This window comes from Bos mutus, chromosome 15 (assembly GCF_027580195.1).
Source record: "Bos mutus isolate GX-2022 chromosome 15, NWIPB_WYAK_1.1, whole genome shotgun sequence".
In the NCBI taxonomy this organism is placed as follows: domain Eukaryota; kingdom Metazoa; phylum Chordata; class Mammalia; order Artiodactyla; family Bovidae; genus Bos; species Bos mutus.
Window position 1 is genome coordinate 32,106,774 of NC_091631.1, and position 19,482 is coordinate 32,126,255.

The 19,482-nt window shown below is 37.1% G+C and overlaps 1 pseudogene; it reads left to right on the forward strand.

The window, feature by feature from the left end:
* Positions 1 to 8,246: 8,246 nt before the first annotated feature.
* On the forward strand, positions 8,247 to 9,400 carry LOC102281613 (olfactory receptor 52E2-like; annotated as a pseudogene).
* The last annotated feature ends 10,082 nt before the right edge of the window (positions 9,401 to 19,482 follow it).

A 19,482-nucleotide genomic window follows, 5' to 3' on the forward strand; every position in this document is an offset into this window, starting at 1 on the left:
TAAAGCAGAACCATGCAAACAAATTGATTTTGTGGATATCAACTCCTCAGCCTGGCAGCTATATCTAAAAATTAGAAACCAAGATTATTCTTATGGTTAGAGAGACCCATACACTGAAATGAAAGGTAGGTATGAGGTGTGTTCTTAGTAGGCATTCTGAAGAAGCACTTCCTACCCCTCATATATGTATTTTCAGGTGTTAGTACTGGAGTGGATTGCCATTTCCTTCTCCAGGGGATCTTCCCATCCCAGGGATTGAACCCAGGTCTCCCGCACTGTAGACAGACGCTTTACTATCTGAGCCACCAGGGAAGTCTGTGTATGTAGTTAGATGCAAAGGTATAAGTGAAGACCTTATAATACACTTCAGTAAACTTTAACATGCTTATTGAGACATGAAATAAGCTCAAGATCTAAATACAGAGAAAGAAGGCAGTATAATACATTGAATAATAATATAGATTTTTGAATAACACATTTGGGTTCAAATTCTTTGTTGTTGCTAAAATTATATAGCTCAAGTTTTCCATATGGATAATGGAAATAAACATGGTATCAGTGGAAACAGTGTCAGACTTTATTTTTCTGGGCTCCAAAATCACTGCAGATGGTGACTGCAGCCATGAAATTAAAAGACCCTTACTCCTTGGAAGGAAAGTTATGACCAACCTAGATAGCATATTCAAAAGTGGAGACATTACTTTGCCAACAAAGGTTCGTCTAGTCAAGGCTATGGTTTTTCCTGTGGTCATGTATAGAGTTGGACTGTGGAGAAGGCTGATTGATGCTTTTGAACTGTTGTTGGAGAAGACTAGAGTCCCTTGGACATTCCATTCTGAAGGAGATCAGCCCTGGGATTTCTTTGGAAGGAATGATGCTGAAGCTGAAACTCCAGTACTTTGGCCACCTCATGAGAAGAGTTGACTCATTGGAAAGGACTCTGATGCTGGGAGGGATTGGGGGCAGGAGGAGAAGGGGACAACAGAGGATGAGATGTCTGGATGGCATCACCGACTCGATGGAGGTGAGTCTCAGTGAACTCCGGGAGTCGGTGATGGACAGGGAGGCCTGGCGTGCTGTGATTCTGTCAGACAAAGAGTCTGACATGACTGAGCTACTGATCTGATCTGATCTATGTTGTAGGGTTGTTTCAAAGACTAAAGACACTAAGAAAGTAAAATACACTTTGAAAATATCTCTTACCTAAAACCACATTAAGTAATATCAGTCCTAACTATAACACTGTGATAAAGGTTTCAAATAGAAAGGTCTCATGGGGGAAAAATACTTAAGTATGATCAATGGAACAAAATAGAAAGCCCAGAGATAAATCTACACACCTATGGACACCTTATCTTTGACAAAGTAGGCAAGAATATACGATGGAGAAAAGACAATCTCTTTAACAAGTGGTGCTGGGAAAACTGGTCAACCACTTGTAAAAGAAGGAAACTAGAACACTTTCTAACACCATACACAAAAATAAACTCAAAATGGATTAAGATCTAAATGTAAGACCAGAAACTATAAAACTACTAGAGGAGAACATAGGCAAAACAGTCTCCGACATAAATCACAGCAGGATCCTCTATGACCCACCTCCCACAAAATTGGAAATAAAAGCAAAAATAAACAAATGGGACCTAATTAACCTTAAAAGCTTCTGCACATCAAAGGAAATTATAAGCAAGGTGAAAAGACAGCCTTCAGAATGGGAGAAAATAATAGCAAATGAAGCAACTGACAAACAACTAATCTCAAAAATATACAAGCAACTCCTGCAGCTCAATTCCAGAAAAATAAACAACCCAATCAAAAAATGGGCCAAAGACCTAAACAGACATTTCTCCAGAGAAGACATACAGATGGCTAACACATGAAAAGATGCTCAACATCACTCATTATCAGAGAAATGCAAATCAAAACCACTATGAGGTACCATTTCATGCCAGTCAGAATGGCTGCGATCCAAAAGTCTACAAGCAATAAATGCTGGAGAGGGTGTGGAGAAAAGGGAACCCTCTTACACTGTTGGTGAGAATGCAAACTAATACAGCCACTGTGGAGAACAGTGTGGAGATTCCTTAAAAAACTGGAAATAGAACTGCCATATGACCCAACAATCCCACTGCTGGGCATACACACCAAAGAAACCAGAACTGAAAGAAATATGTGTACCCCAATGTTCACTGCAGCACTGTTTATGATAGCCAGGACATGGAAGCAACCTAGATGTCCATCAGCAGATGAATGGGTAAGAAAGCCGTGGTACATATACACAATGGAGTATTACTCAGCCATTAAAAAAAATACATTTGAATCAGTTCTAATGAGGTGGATGAAACTGGAGCCTATTATGCAGAGTGAAGTAAGCCAGAAAGAAAAACACCAATACAGTATACTAACGCATATATATGGAATTTAGAAAGATGGTAACGATAACCCTGTATGCGAAACAGCAAAAGAGACATAGATGTACAGAATAGTCTTTTGGACTCTGTGGGAGAGGGCGAGGGTGGGATGATTTGGGAGAATGGCATTGAAACATGTATAATATGAATAAAAACTTATTGGTACTGAAAAAATACTTAAGTATGTATCTTTACATAATTTTGAATTATAAAAAAAAAAAAAAAAAAAAACAAACAAAACCCCACTAATCTTACTTAACTTAAATATTAAGGGAAATTTTCTCTCACCTTAAAACAAAGTACAATAAAAATATTGGTCTGAGTTCCTTGTCACCAAGAAGATGTTGTTCTGATATTTTTTGATAACTAGGCAATACATTTTTTAAAGTATTTCAGAGCTGACATTCTGTGACTCACTTGTGTCTAAGGTTGCTCTTGTCATGATTCTAAAACATCTAACCAGCAACTCCTCAAAATAGATGCTTCTTCATTCCAAACTAGCAGAAAAAGGGATATGAACTTCCCTAATATTTCTCAGCTTAAGTTCAAAAAGTAATTCTGACTGAACTTATCAGTTACATGCCTATGATGTCAAAGAAAATGCTATGTTTGAATATTCACATACTAAACTATTTTAGAACATATATTTATAGAGATAGATACACACATACACATATACATATATAGACTTCCCTGGTGGCTCAGATGGTAAAGAATCTGCTTGCAATGAAGGAGACCTGGTTTCAATCCCTGGGTCAAGAAGATGCCCTGGAGAAGGAAATGACAACCCACTCCAGTATTCTTGCCTGGAGAATTCCTTGAAGAGAGGAGCTTGATGGGCTACAGTTCATGGGATTGCAAAGAGTTGGACACAACTGAGTGAATATATTTATACTTCATATTATGTGTGAAATTTTAAATTTCATAACAGTCAACTTTAAGGTTTGAATGATACAACTGGGAAGACAAGAATCAAAAGAAATATTTAATTCCATGCTTTATATGGAGAAGGAAATGGCAACCCACTCCAGTGTTCTTGCCTGGAGAATCCCATGGACAGAGAAGCCTGGTAGGCTGCAGTCCATGGGGTCACACAGAGTCGAACACGACTGAAGTGACTTAGCAGCAGCAGCAGCAGCAGCATGCTTTATATTTGCAGCCTTTATATCACCTGCTTTATATCTTAAGCCTGATGTTTTTTCTTAAATATTATCAAAAATGTCTCCTTAAACGTAAAGAGATATAATTTTTGCACTCAAAATAAATGTATTCCAGTGAGAATAATAACTATGTGTACATTCAATTCAAAACTAATGAAAAATTGTTTAAAATAAATGCAAACTGTCAGATCAAATGTAACAGATTTTGTGGCATGAGCAATTTCTCAGTATAGTTTATATACTAGTTTATATATATAGTTTATATACTAGGTCCAAGTTTATGAAGGTGGTGTTGTGAGCTAGCTCTTATTTTAATTAATCGTTTAAAATACGCCAGGTATCAGACTTCCCAGGTGGTTCATTGGTTGGAAATCTGCCTGCCAACGCAGGGACTTGGATTCAATAGCTGGTGCAGGAGGATTCTACATGCTGCGGGGCAACAAAGCCTCGACTCCACAAGTACTGAGCTCATGTGCTTCAGTTGGAAAGCAGCCTCTGCTCGCTGCAACTAGAGAAAGCCAGTGCAGCAAGGAAGATCCAGTGCGGCCAAAAATAAATTAATTAATAGAAAAACAAGCTAGGTATTATACTAAATGCCTGATATTTGATATCTACTATTTAATTTACTCTTCAAAATACCTCTAGGCAATTGGTATTATTATCATCCCTAATTATACAGTTGAGAAAACTAAGATATAACTAATAAATCACTCATGGTGATATAGCTGGTACATGGGAAGTCCAGTATTTGAAGTGAGTCAGGTCAGTTCAGGATTGACTGTTTTTACCACTTCTCTATGGCCTTTGTGATATACATATGGATCATTGTAAAAAGGAAGTAGTCATGGACAGAAGATAGTGGGATCAAAGACCCACAGATTGGAATCCCTGAAGCTAAGCATTTAATGAACCCAAAACACCTGGTCAGTGAAGGAGGCCAGAGAGAGCTAGGGCTGAAAATGAGGTCTTCTATGCTGGGTTATTTGGAGAAGGAAATGGCAACCCACTCCAGTGTTCTTGCCTGGAGAATCCCAGGGACGGGGGAGCCTGGTGGGCTGCCGTCTATGGGGTTGCACAGAGTCGGACACAACTGAAGCAACTTAGCAGCAGCAGCAGAGTGACTTTCACTCAGTCACTCACTCACTCGTGTGTGTGTGTCTCTCTCTCTCTCTCTCTCTATATATATATATACACACACACATATATAACTCAACAGTAGAAATAGAGAAATAGTCTGGTGCATTTCTTTCTGATCACTGCCATGTGCCAGGCAAATGAAGGATCAACCCCATATTCAAAGAATATTGTGCTGTATAAACAGTTCCCAGCATGTATGGATACTAGAGGGGAAAAACAACAAACAAAAATTATGTCTCCAAAGTCATAAGGTTTTGCTAATGTATTTCCCTGTACACTCTTGGCTTTTGACACTACTGGGGTCCAGAGTTTTCATGTTCTAGTTCCTTGGACAGGCATGTATTGTATATCAGAAAACTAATGATTTCCTGAAATCATAAGGAATTCCCCACATGAGTTAAAATTCCTGAAACAGGCAGTAAACCTTGGGTCTACTTCATAATTATCTCCGTCACTCAAAACTTAAAACTCTTTCAGGAAACTAAATATTAAAGGTATATCTTTCTTTTTATCAAAGAAATCTTATAGAGTACTTATATTTTGTTTATTACTTATTTAAACAACAGAATACAAAAATCTCAATTAAAATAATTTCTAAATTGCACTTTAAGTTCACCATTCAAAAAAATTCCTTAAAATATGTATTTAAAATTCACTAACCCATATGCCAGGCTCAGTACTATATCTCTTCCTGTCTCTCTAAATTTATAAGATATTTACTCCTTTTTTTCTATTTACCTAAATCTACTTCTGAATCTTTCTGAATTACTTTTCTCTTACCTTTAAAAAATTATTGTAAACCACTCTAGACCATATCTATGAGAGATGGAGATTCACTTTTGCTGTCATTTATTATTCCCCAGAATTTAGACTAATACAGATTTTCCTTAAACATCAGAAAAAATATTCCTTAACAATAATTTATGTAAAACTATTTGTATTTATTTTACCATTTGCAAATGTAAGTAAACTTTTATCACAGCATATATGTGTTTGTCTATGAGTGCATATAGTTGACCCTTGAACAACATGGATTTCAACACGGTCACTTATTTCTGGATAGTTTTCAATACATATGTGCTATAGTACTACACCACCTATGAATTCACAGGTGCAGAATCAAAGATACATATGGTTGACTGCAGAGTGCTATGTGGAATTTTGACTGCATGGGAGTCAGTGCCCCTAACATATGCATTGTTCAAGGGTCAAATATAGTTAGCTGTGTATACATATGTATCTATCTACATAGAGAGAGAAAGAGAGTGTTATATAATTATATATGTATATATATTTATGTATACTGTTATACAATTATATATTTCATATATATATGTATATACACAAATCTTCAGCTAGCCATACCTCTCAATAAATCCATCATAAGTCAAAAATGCATTTAATACATCTAACCTACCAAACATCATAGTTGGGCTTAGCCTACCTTAAACCAACTCAGCACACAGTTACATTAGCCTACAGTTGGACAAAATCATCTAAGACAAAGTGTTTTTTGTAACAACATGTTGAATATCTTACATAATTTATTGAATACTAAACTGAAAGTGAAAAACAATGGTTGTGTGGGTACAGGATAGTTTTAAACACATAAGTTGCTTCTATTTATATATATACACACATATTGAGAGAGAAAATTGGAAGATCTCACTGTTTACAACATCATATAACTTCTGCATAAATATCTATTCAGTTATAAAGAAGATATTTGAGACTAAACAAGGAGGTATTTGATAAGAAACAATGTTTTGTTGCCACTCCCGTAACTTTTTCTGCCCAACAATGATTGCATTTTTAGTCCTCCAGCCTCCTTTCTTAGCTCTCCATGCTCTTGGCAGAAAGCACACATTTTAAAGCTATAGGGCATAATCAATGATGTGTCAAAAAGAAAAAATTCTAGTAGAATTATTGTCAAGATTATTCAATATCCTACTTTTCAGTCTCGTCTTCCTTCCCTCCCTCTCTTGTTTTTATGAAACAAAGATTTAGAGTAATAAAATTCAGTTTTATTTAAACTCCAATTATGTTTTTAAAAATTTTATTTTATTTTTAAACTTTACATAATTGTATTAGTTTTGCCAAATATCAAAATGAATCTGCCACAGGTATACATGTGTTCCCCATCCTGAACCCTCCTCCCACCTCCCTCCCCATACTATCCCTCTGGGTCGTCCCAGTGCACTAGCCCCAAGCATCCAGTATCGTGCATCGAACCTGGACTGGCATCTCGTTTCATACATGATATTTTACATGTTTCAATGCTATTCTCCCAAATCTTCCCACCCTCTACCTCTCCCTCTCCCTCTCCCACAGAGTCCATAAGACTATTCTATACATCAGTGTCTCTTTTGCTGTCTCGTACACAGGGTTATTGTTACCATCTTTCTAAATTCCATATACATGTGTTAGTATACTGTATTGGTGTTTTTCTTTCTGGCTTACTTCACTCTGCATAATAGGCTCCAGTTTCATCCACCTCATTAGAACTGATTCAAATGTATTCTTTTTAATGGCTGAGTAATACTCCATTGTGTATTATCCATTTCTTATCCATTCATCTGCTGATGGACATCTAGGTTGCTTCCATGTCCTGGCTATTATAAACAGTGCTGCGATGAACATTGGGGTACACGTGTCTCTTTCCCTTCTGGTTTCCTCAGTGTGTATGCCCAGCAGTGGGATTGCTGGATCATAAGGCAGTTCTATTTCCAGTTTTTTAAGGAATCTCCACACTGTTCTCCATAGTGGCTGTACTAGTTTGCATTCCCACCAACAGTGTAAGGGGGTTCCCTTTTCTCCACATCCTCTCCAGCATTTATTGCTTGTAGACTTTTGGATGGCAGCCATTCTGACTGGTGTGAAATGGTACCTCATAGTGGTTTTGATTTGCATTTCTCTGATAATGAGTGATATTGAGCATCTTTTCATGTGTTTGTTAGCCATCTGTATGTCTTCTTTGGAGAAATGTCTATTTAGGTCTTTGGCCCATTTTTTGATTGGGTCATTTACTTTTCTGGAGTTGAGCTGTAGGAGTTGCTTGTATATTTTTGAGATTAGTTGTTTGTCAGTTGCTTCATTTGCTATTATTTTCTCCCATTCTGAAGGCTGTCTTTTCACCTTGCTTATAATTTCCTTTGATGTGCAGAAGCTTTTAAGGTTAATTAGGTCCCATTTGTTTATTTTTGCTTTTATTTCCAATATTCTGGGAGGTGGGTCATAGAGGATCCTGCTGTGATGTATGTCAGAGAGTGTTTTGCCTATGTTCTCCTCTAGTTTTATAGTTTCTGGTCTTACGTTTAGATCTTTAATATAAGTTTGCTTAAAGTAGAAGATTTCAATCAATCTGGTAAAACAACAGCAACAACAAAAAGTTTACTGAAGAGTTTTTTTTGTTTTTTGGGGGATAAACAGATAATTGCTTCTTTCCAGTACTGGTAAACATCATGGTAACAGACCGGGACCTCCCAACATGGATCAGCACACATCTGCAATGAACGCATTATATGAAACCACAAGCAAGATGTCTCTTTCCAATGGCACCGAGTTTCACCCCTCCTCCTTCCTGTTGCTGGGAATCCCAGGACTGAGAAACATTTACATCTGGACTGGCTTTCCTTTTTGTGCTGTGTATCTGATCACACTCATAGGCAACTTCACCATCCTGTTTGTCATTCAGACTGAGCACAACATTCACCAGCCTATGTTCTGCTTCCTGGCTATTCTGGCTACCATTGACGTGGGGCTGTCCACAGCCACCGTCCCTAAGATGCTGGGCATATTCTGGTTCAGCTGCAGGGAGATAATTTTTGATGTCTGACTCACTCAAATGTTTTTCATTCACATCTTTACTGACATGGAGTCCTTCTTGCCATGACTTATGGTCGTTATGTAGCTATTTGTAACCTTCATTACACCATTTCTGACGGGACTTCCCTGGTGGCTCAGTCAGTAAAGCATCTGCCTATAATGCAGGAGACCTGAGTTCAATCCCTGGGTTGGGAGGGTCCCCTGGAGAAGGAAATGGCAACCCACTCCAGTACTCTTGCCTGGAAAATTCCATGGATGGAGGAGACTGGTAGACTCTGGTCCATGGGGTTGCAAATAGTCGGACATGACTGAGCACCTTCACTTGTTCATTACAGCACAATCCTTACTAACATGATAGTATCTCTTATTGGTTTGGGGGTGATAGGGAGATCAGTCCTCTGTGTATTTCCTTTTGTATTCCTCATCTTGCAACTGCCCTTTTGTGGACACCAAGTCATCCCCCACATGTACTGTGAGCACATGGGTCTTGTTCGTCTGGCCTGTGCAAGGATCAGGGTCAACACCATATATGGTCTGGGGACCATTGCTCTCCTGGGATTTGACATAATGGCCATTGCTCTCTCCTATGTTCAAATTCTTCATGCTGTTTTCCATCTCTCCTCCTGTGAGGTAAGACTCAAGTCTCTCAGCACCCGTGGTTCCCATGTATGCATAAGTCTAACCTTTTATACCCCAACCCTCTTCTTTTTTATGACACATTGGTTTGGCTGAAATGTTCCCTGCTACCTCCATATTCTTCTGGCCAATCTCTATGTGGTTATTCCATCAATGCTTAACCCTGTCATCTATGGAGTTAGGACCAAGCAGATTCATGAAAGAGTGCTCAGAATATTCATCCCAAAATAAATAGCAAATGAATACCTCCAGTTTTGGTCCAAAAGATTAAATGTTAACATGTATACATCTGAGAAATGAAGAGAGGCCTTGAAAATGGCAAATAGGTGCAGCCATGATTACTTACTGGAAAGGATGTCTTTTAAATGTGGATCTCATCTATTTAGGGAGTGAGACAATAACCTTTGAATTCTAAATAGTGTGAGTGAGTGAACATTCTATATGATTATTGGAAGGTGGACAAGAGAGATATGTTCATGATTTCCAAGATATACGTCATGTCGTTTGTGACTAGGTCAAATAACAGAAGATATTTTTCTATTTTCACTATGGGTACCAGGTATTCCTCTTCCTCTCCTCTTCCTTTTTCTATCTCTTTTTTTTCCTAGAAAAAGTCATTTTAATTTAAGTATTCAAGTGAGTTTTATGACCTCTTGAAAAAATAAATTTTCTTTTAAATTACATATGGATGTTGAATTTTGTCAAAGGCTTTCTCTGCATCTATTGAGATAATCATATGGCTTTTATTTTTCAATTTGTTAATGTGGTGTATTACATTGATTGATTTGCAGATATTGAAGAATCCTTGCATCCCTGGGATAAAGCCCACTTGGTCATGGTGTATGATCTTTTTAATGTGTTGTTGGATTCTGATTGCTAGAATTTTGTTAAGGATTTTTTCATCTATGTTCATCAGTGATATTGGCCTGTAGTTTTCTTTTTTTGTGGCATCTTTGTCAGTTTTTGGTATTAGGGTGATGGTGGCCTCATAGAATGAGTTTGGAAGTTGACCTTCCTCTGCAATTTTCTGGAAGAGTTTGAGCAGGAAAGGTGTTAGCTCTTCTCTAAATTTTTGGTAGAATTCAGCTGTGAAGCCGTCTGGACCTGGGCTTTTGTTTGCTGGAAGATTTTTGATTACAGTTTCAATTTCCGTGCTTGTGATGGGTCTGTTAAGATTTTCTATTTCTTCCTGGTCCAGTTTTGGAAAGTTGTACTTTTCTAAGAATTTGTCCATTTCTTCCACGTTGTCCATTTTATTGGCATATAATTGTTGATAGTAGTCTCTTACGATCCTTTGTATTTCTGTGTTGTCTGTTGTGATCTCTCCATTTTCATTTCTAATTTTATTGATTTGATTTTTCTCCCTTTGTTTCTTGATGAGTCTGGCTAATGGTTTGTCAATTTTATTTATCCTTTCAAAGAACCAGCTTTTGGCTTTGTTGATTTTTGCTATGGTCTCTTTTGTTTCTTTTGCATTTATTTCTGCTCTAATTTTTAAGATTTCTTTCCTTATACTAACCCTGGGGTTCTTCATGTCTTCCTTTTCTAGTTGCTTTAGGTGTAGAGTTAGGTTATTTATTCGACTTTTTTCTTGTTCCTTGAGGTATGCCTGTATTGCTATGAACTTTCCCCTTAGGACTGCTTTTACAGTGTCCCACAGGTTTTAGGTTGTTGTGTTTTCATTTTCATTAGTTTCTATGCAAATTTTGATTTATTTTTTTTTATTTCTTCTGTGATTTGTTGGTTATTCAACAGCGTGTTGTTCAGCCTCCATATGTTGGAATTTTTAATAGTTTTTCTCTTGTAATTGAGATCTAATCTTACTGCATTGTGGTCAGAAAAGATGCTTGGAATGATTTCTATTTTTTTGAATTTACCAAGGCTAGATTTATGGCCCAGGATATGATCTATCCTGGAGAAGGTTCCATGTGCGCTTGAGAAAAAGGTGAAATTCATTGTTTTGGGATGAAATGTCCTATAGATATCAATTAGCTCTAACTGGTCTATTGTATCATTTAAAGTTTGTGTTTCCTTGTTAATTTTCTGTTTAGTTGATCTATCCATAGTGTGAGTGGGGTATTAAAGTCTCCCACCATTATTGTGTTATTGTTAATTTCTCCTTTCATACTTGTTAGCATTTGTCTTACATATTGCAGTGCTTCCATGTTGGGTGCATATATATTTATAATTGTTATATCTTCTTCTTGGATTGATCCTTTGATCATTATGTAGAGACCATCTTTGTCTCTTTTCACAGCCTTTGTTTTAAAGTCTATTTTATCTGATAAAAACTCTTAAGAAAGCAGGAATAGAAGGAACATACCTCAACATAATAAAAGCTATGTATGACAAACCCACAGCAAACATTATCTTCAATGGTGAAAAATTTAAAGCATTTCCTCTAAAGTCAGGAACAAGACAAGGGTGCCCACTTTCACCATTACTATTCAACATAGTTTTGGAAGTTTTGGCCACAGCAATCAGAGCAGAAAAAAAAATAAAGGAATCCAAATTGGAAAAGAAGAAGTAAAACTCTCACTATTTGCAGATGACATGATCCTCTACATAGAAAACCCTAAAGACTCCACCAGAAAATTACTAGAACTAATCAATGATTATAGTAAAGTTGCAGGATATAAAATCAACACACAGAAATCCCTTGTATTCCTATACACTAATAATGAGAAAACAGAAAGAGAAATTAAGGAAACAATTCCATTCACCATTGCAAAGGAAAGAATAAAATACTTAGGAATATATCTACCTAAAGAAACTAAAGACCTATATATAGAAAACTATAAAACACTGGTGAAAGAAATCAAAGAGGACACTAATAGATGGAGAAATATACCATGTTCATGGATCGGAAGAATCAATATAGTGAAAATGAGTATACTACCCAAAGCAATTTATAGATTCAATGCAATCCCTATCAAGCTACCAACGGTATTCTTCACAGAGCTAGAACAAATAATTTCACAATTTGTATGAAATACAAAAACCTCGAATAGCCAAAGCTATCTTGAGAAAGAAGAATGGAACTGGAGGAATCAACCTACCTGACTTCAGGCTCTACCACAAAGCCACAGTTATCAAGACAGTATGGTACTGGCACAAAGACAGAAATATAGATCAATGGAATAAAATAGAAAGCCCAGAGATAAATCCATGCACATATGGACACCTTATCTTTGACAAAGGAGGCAAGAATATACAATGGATTAAAGATGATCTCTTTAACAAGTGGTGCTGGGAATTCTGATCAACCACTTGTAAAAGAATGAAACTAGAACACTTTCTAACACCATACACAAAAATAAACTCAAAATGGATTAAAGATCTAAACATAAGACCAGAAACTATAAAACTCCTAGAGGAGAACATAGGCAAAACACTCTCTGACATATATCACAGCAGGATCTTCTATGACCCACCTCCCAGAATATTGGAAATAAAAGCAAAAATAAAGAAATGGGACCTAATTAACCTTAAAAGCTTCTGCACATCAAAAGAAACTATTAGCAAGGTGAAAAGGCAGCCTTCAGAATAGGAGAAAATAATAGCAAATGAAGCAACTGACAAATAAATAATCTCAAAAATATACAAGCAACTCCTACAGCTCAACTCCAGAAAAATAAATGACCCAATCAAAAAATGGGCCAAAGAACTAAATAGACATTTCTCCAAAGAAGACATACAGATGGCTAACAAACACATGAAAAGATGTTCAACATCACTCATTATCAGAGAAATGCAAATCAAAACCACTATGAGGTACCATTTCACACCAGTCAGAATGGCTGCGATCAAAAGTCTACAAGCAATAAATTCTGGAGAGGGTGTGGAGAAAAGGGAACCCCCTTACACTGCTGGTGGGAATGCAAACTAGTACAGCCACTATGGAGAACAGTGTGGAGATTCCTTTAAAAACTGGAAATAGAACTGCCTTATGATCCAGCAATCCCACTGCTGGGCATACACACTGAGGAAACCAGAAGGGGAAGAGACGTGTGTACCCCAATGTTCATCGCAGCACTGTTTATAATAGCCAGGACATGGAAGCAACCTAGATGTCCATCAGCAGATGAATGGACAAGAATGCAGTGGTACATATACACAATGGAGTATTACTCAGTCATTAAAAAGAATACATTTGAATCAGTTCTAATGAGGTGGATGAAACTGGAGCCTATTATACAGAGTGAAGTAAGCCAGAAAGAAAAACACCAATACAGTATATTAACACATGTATATGGAATTTAGAAAGATGGTAACAATAACCCTGTGTACGAGACAGCAAAAGAGACACTGATGTATAGAACAGTCTTATGGACTCTGTGGGAGAGGGAGAGGGAGAGGGTGGGAAGATTTGGGAGAATGGCATTGAAACATGTACAATATCATGTGTGAAACGAGTTGCCAGTCCAGGTTCGATGCATGATACTAGATGCTTGGGGCTGGTGCACTGGGAGGACCCAGAGGGATGGTATGGGGAGGGAGGTGGGAGGAGGGTTCAGGATGGGGAACACATGTATACCTATGGAGGATTCATTTAGATATTTGGCAAAACTAATACAATATTGTAAAGTTTAAAAATAATATAAAATTTAAAAAAAATAAAAGAAAAAAATAAATTACATATGGGGTTGTCATCCTAATCACTTTAGTATTTGGACCTTCTAAAATTCTTAACCCAGACCTGAAGACAAAGACTCTAAGAACAAAGGGTTAAGGAATCAAAGATGAAAGATAGTATACTCACAACTATTTATACCCAAAAGTTTTGACATTCTGCAAGAGCATGCCGTTTCCCAAACACTAACTTAACTACAAGGTTATGGTTATTAGCTGGGATTTGAAGCTCAATAATAATACTGCCAGTTAATGTGAATCTCAATCATGAAGACTTGAGATTTTTGTTTTATGAAAACAGAGAATTGAAATTCTTTTATGCCATAAATGTGCATTCAGAGTCCATGAACTATGCTCTGCTTTTATTTAGGGATAGAATATTTTCCTTTCAGACCCCATTCTTCCCATTTCTTGGTAGAAACATGATATGGAGTGCTTCTCTTGGCTTCCTGCTAGTGCATAGGACACTACTGCACAACCCACTCACAGTGCCTACCAGCCCTGCTGTAGGACATGATTTCTCCTGGTGCTGTTCTTCACTTCATATCCTGTACTTGATGGGAGTATGTGACATGCTGCTCCGACACTATTCAATTAGTGTTTGTCTTTATACTGGTGCCCTTGCTTACTGCATATGTCGCTTACAGCAGCAGTTTAAGGGGCTTGACAGCGCTGGAGGAACCATGCATTCAGGAGGCATGTGCAGTTGATAACAGACCAGTTTACATACCTTATGAAGGTAGTCAGGAGACAGATCTGTAGGCTTGCCTCTCCATATTCTGATACCATGAGCTAATGAAAGAACAAGGTTTAGGGGGTCTTGCTGTGCTAATGGGATTCCCAGGTGGCTAAGTTCATAAAGAACCTACCTACAATGCAGGAGACATCAGAGATATGGGTTCAATTCCTGGGTTGGAAAGATCCCCTGAAGGAGGGCATAGAGACCCACTCCAGTAATCTTGCCTGGAGAACCCCATGGACAGAGAAGCCTGGTGGGCTACAGTCCATAGGTCACAAACAGCTGGACATGACTGAAGTGACTGAGCAAAAATACTGCTCATCCTTGGGTCAACTGACCTTGTAATTTCTTTTTAAACTAGTTGCCTTAATAATCATATGGTAAGTAGGTTTGATCACTCATCTTTCTGAGGTCAGGTGCTTGATTTAAACACAGAGTCACATATTTCTGAAATCTTTCAGCATCATGATGATTGGGACATAAACTCTGGGTTGAGAAGTTTGAAAAAAACTTTATACATCATTTTCACTTCCTGGTTCTTTTTATGAAACTAAAATTCCTGATTGGAAAAGCAAAATTTTTTCTAGATACAGGGATGAAATTTTAAGAGGTGTTTTGAATTAATTGTGGAAGCTATAAACAATTTCATTGTCCCCAATGTCAGAATTTGAAAAAAAAAAAAAAATTTTTTGTTTTACCCCAGTCTAGCTCGCTCTTTATTCTCTTTCTTCTTTTCTTTCTCCTCTTCCTTCTTCTGATGCTCATCTTTACTTTTTTCCTCTATCGTCCAAATTTCTGTCAGTCAGTTCAGTTCAGTCACTGAGTTTTGTCCAACTCTTTGCAACCTCATGGACTGCAGCACACCAGGCTTACCTGTCCATCACCAACTCCCAGGGCTTGCTCAAACTCACGTCCATTGAGTCGGTGATGCCATCCAACCATCTCATCCTCTGTTGTCTCCTTCTCTCTTACCTTAAATCTTTTCCAGCATCAGGGTCTCTTTCAATGAGTCAGTTCTTCATATCAGGTGGCCAAAGTATTGGAATTTCAGTTTCAACATCAGTCCTTGCAAAGGGAAAAAAAAAAAATATTCAGGACTGATTTCTTTTAGGATTGATTGGTTTGATCTCCTCCCTGTACAAGGGACTCTCAAGAGTCTCCACCAACAACATAGTTCAAAACAATTCAACACAGTTCAATTCTTCGGCGCCCAGTCTTCTTTATGGTCCAACTCTCACATCCATACATGACTACTGGAAAAAAACAGCTTTTACTAGATGGACCTTTGTTGGCAGAATAATGTCTCTGCTTTTTAATATGCTGTCTAGGTTGGTCATAGTTTTTCTTCCAAGGAGCAAGTGTCTTAATTTCATAACTGCAGTCACCATCTGCAGTGATTTTAGAGCCCCCAAAATAAAGTCTGTCACTGTTTCTGGTGTTTCCCTATCTATTTGCCATGCAGTAATGGGACCAGATGCCATAATTTTAGTTTTTTGAATGCTGAGGCAATGGTAAACCTCTTCTTGCCTTGAGAACGCCACGAAGAGTGTAAAAAATTTCTTCAGCCTTTTTCAATATGTCTTACTATAGCTCTCTCTCTCTGCTGCTTACCCACCTCTTCCTAACCTAATTTAGTTCTCCATTTCATTTACACTCAAAGTACAAACAACTTTTTTCTTATTGGTTTTAATGAGTAGTTGACTAATTGGGTTAGTAGAGTAATTAGACACAGGAAGTATAAGTAAAGGAAAGCAGTCAAGTAAATGAAAAATTCACTTCTATAAATACTAGAAATTCTGTATGTTTAAAATTAAATACATATCCATCTCATTAAAATATTTCTTAAACAGTTTATCTCATTTCACATGCTAGCAAAGTAATGCTCAAAATTCTCCAAGCCGGGCTTCAACAGTACTTGAACTGAGAACTTGTAGATGTTGAAGCCAAATTTAGAAAAGGCAGAGGAATCAGAGATCAAATTTCCAACACCCACTGGATCACAGAAAAAGCAAAAGAATTCCAGAAAAACATCTATTTCTGCTTCATTGACTACACTAAAGTCTTTGATTATGTAGATCACAACAAACTGTGGAAAATTCTTAAAGAGATGGGAATACCAGACCACCTTACCTGCCTCCAGAGAAACCTGTGTGCAGGTCAAGAAACAACAGTTAGAACTAGACATGGAACAATGAACTAGTTTAAAATTGATGAAGGAGTTCATCAAGCCTGTCTATTGTCATCCTGCTTATTTAACTTATATGCAGAGTACATCATGTGAAATGCCAGGCTGGATGAAGCTCAAGCTGGAATCAAGATTGCTGGGAGAAGTATCAACAACCTCAGATATCAATGCCACCCTAATGGCAGAAAGTGAAAGAGGAAAAACAGAGCCTCTTGATGAAGGTGAAAGACGCTTAAAGTTGGCTTAAAACTCAACATTCAGAAAAATGAAGATCATGGCACCCACTCCCATTATTTCTTGGCAAATAAAAGGGGAAACAATGGAAACAGTAAGAGACTTGATTTTCCTGGGCTCCAAAATCACTTAGGATGGTGACTGCAACCATGAAATGAAAAGACACTTGCTCCTTGGAAGAAAAGCTATGATTAATCTAGATAGCATATTAAAAAGCAGAGACATCACTTTGCTGACAAAGGTTCATATAATCAAAGCTATGGTTTTTTCAACAATCATGTACAGATGTGAGAGTTGGAACATAAAGAAAAAGGCTAGGTGCTGAAGAATTGATGTTTCAAACTCTGGTGCTAGTAAAGACTCCCTTGGACTTCAAGAAGATCAAACCAGTCAATCCTAAAGGAATCATCCCTGAATATTCATTGGAAGAACTGATGTTGAAGCTGAAGCTCCAATGCTTTGGCTACCTGATGCGAAGAGCTGAATCATAGGAAAAGACCCTGATGCTGGGAAATACTGAGGGCAGGAGGAGAAGGGGCAACAGAGGATGAAGTGGTTGGATGGCATTAAAGACTTAATGGACATGAGTTTGAGCAAACTCCAGGAGACAGTGAAGGACAGGGAAACCTGTAGTGCTGCAGTCCATGAGGTCACAAAGAGATGGACATGACTGAGCGACTGAACAACATCAATACAAATTGATGAATGTGCTAATTAACCTGACTTTGGTAATCATTCACAATGTGTACATATATAATATCATCACATGCATACATATAAAAATCACATTGTATAAGCTAAATACAGAAAATTTTTATTTTTCAAGCATACTTTCATAAAGCTGGATAGCCTGAGTTAATTTAGAATTTGATATCCTCCAGATAGCCTTAAAAATAAAGTGGGGTAAAATTATTTTTAGCAAAGAAAAACAAAAACTCACCACCAACAGAACTGCATAAAGGAAATAAGAACTTTTTATGTAAGAAGGAACACATACCAGTAGAAACAGTAGATATTGGGAACATTTAAATGGAAATTTACTGTCCTACATACTTATATGTATATGAGTTTTAAATTTTATAAGAAGTAACTTAAACCAACAATAGTATATGTCAGAAAGCAGATACATGGACTAAATTTTTTCTAAGATCATTTACTAAACAGAAAGTGATAAGATTATTCATTTATATTAAGATTTGATAAGTTATTTGGGCATTTGTAGGGCAATGGCTAAAGTAATTTTAAAGTTATTTATAAAATAAATGCAAATGAAACTTACGATATTAATAAACATAATTCAGAGAGCAAAAGTTTTGCTGTGAAAGATTTATAGTTCAGGTTGAAGTAATAATAGCAAACATAAGATAATAATTTAACAAAACAAATAGCTGTAATTGTGTCAAATGTGCTTGAAATAGTAGCATACTTAAGATACTAAAATTGCCAGACTGGTTTAAATATAAATTGTTTCATGTGTGAAAAATGAAACAATTATCAGGATATTAAAAGGCTGAAAGAAAAAGGATGACTAAATGAGTTTTTATGACTAATTTTAAACTCTACAAGTTCCACAGTCATAGAAAGTGACACAGTCACCATTTTATTCCTGGTAGTTATGAAAATAGACATGCAAAGTGATTATAATTATATTGAGAGAAGAAAGAAGCTCAGTAAAACACCAAATGACCCACCAAAAATGGATACATTAAAAACTTCTGACATAAACATATCAACCAGATATTGAGAAAAATAAAGAAAAATGATATAATCTACTTGATGCAACTACAAGGGACAAAGAATATGCAGCACTGAATGCTGATAAGTGGTCTGAAGAGCTGATGGAAATTAAATGCAATTCAGTTCAGTTTAGTTCAGTCACTCAGTCATGTCCAACTCTTTGTGACCCCATGGACTGAAGCATGCCAGGCTTCCCTGTCCATCACCAATGCCTGGAGCTTACTCAAACACATGTTCATCGAGTCAGTGGTGCCATCCAACCATCTAATACTCTGTCATCCCCTTCTCCTCCTGCCCTCAATCTTCCCAGCATCAGGGTCTTTTCCAAATGTCAGTTCTTCACATCAGGTGGCCAAAATATTGGAGCTTCAGCTTCAGCATCAGTTCTTTCAGTGAATATTCAGGTCTGATTTCCTTTAGGATTGACTGGTTTGATCTCCTCCCTGTACAAGGGACTCTCAAGAGTCCTCTCCAACACCACAGTTCAAAAGCATCAATTCTTCTGTGCTCAGCTTTCTTTATAGTCCAACTTTCTCATCCATACATGATTCCTGGAAAAACCATAGCTTTGACTAGATGGACCTTTATAGGCAAAGTAACTTCTCTGCTTTTTAGTATGTTGTCTAGATTGGTCATAGCTTTTCTTCCAAGAAACAAGCATCTTTTAATTTCATAGCAGTTAAATATTTACAAAAGAGACCCAATATAGATGCATATTTAGCATAATTTTTATGAAAAAAGTATTTTTCTACATTTCATGAAATTGCATATTTAGCTTCATAAGAT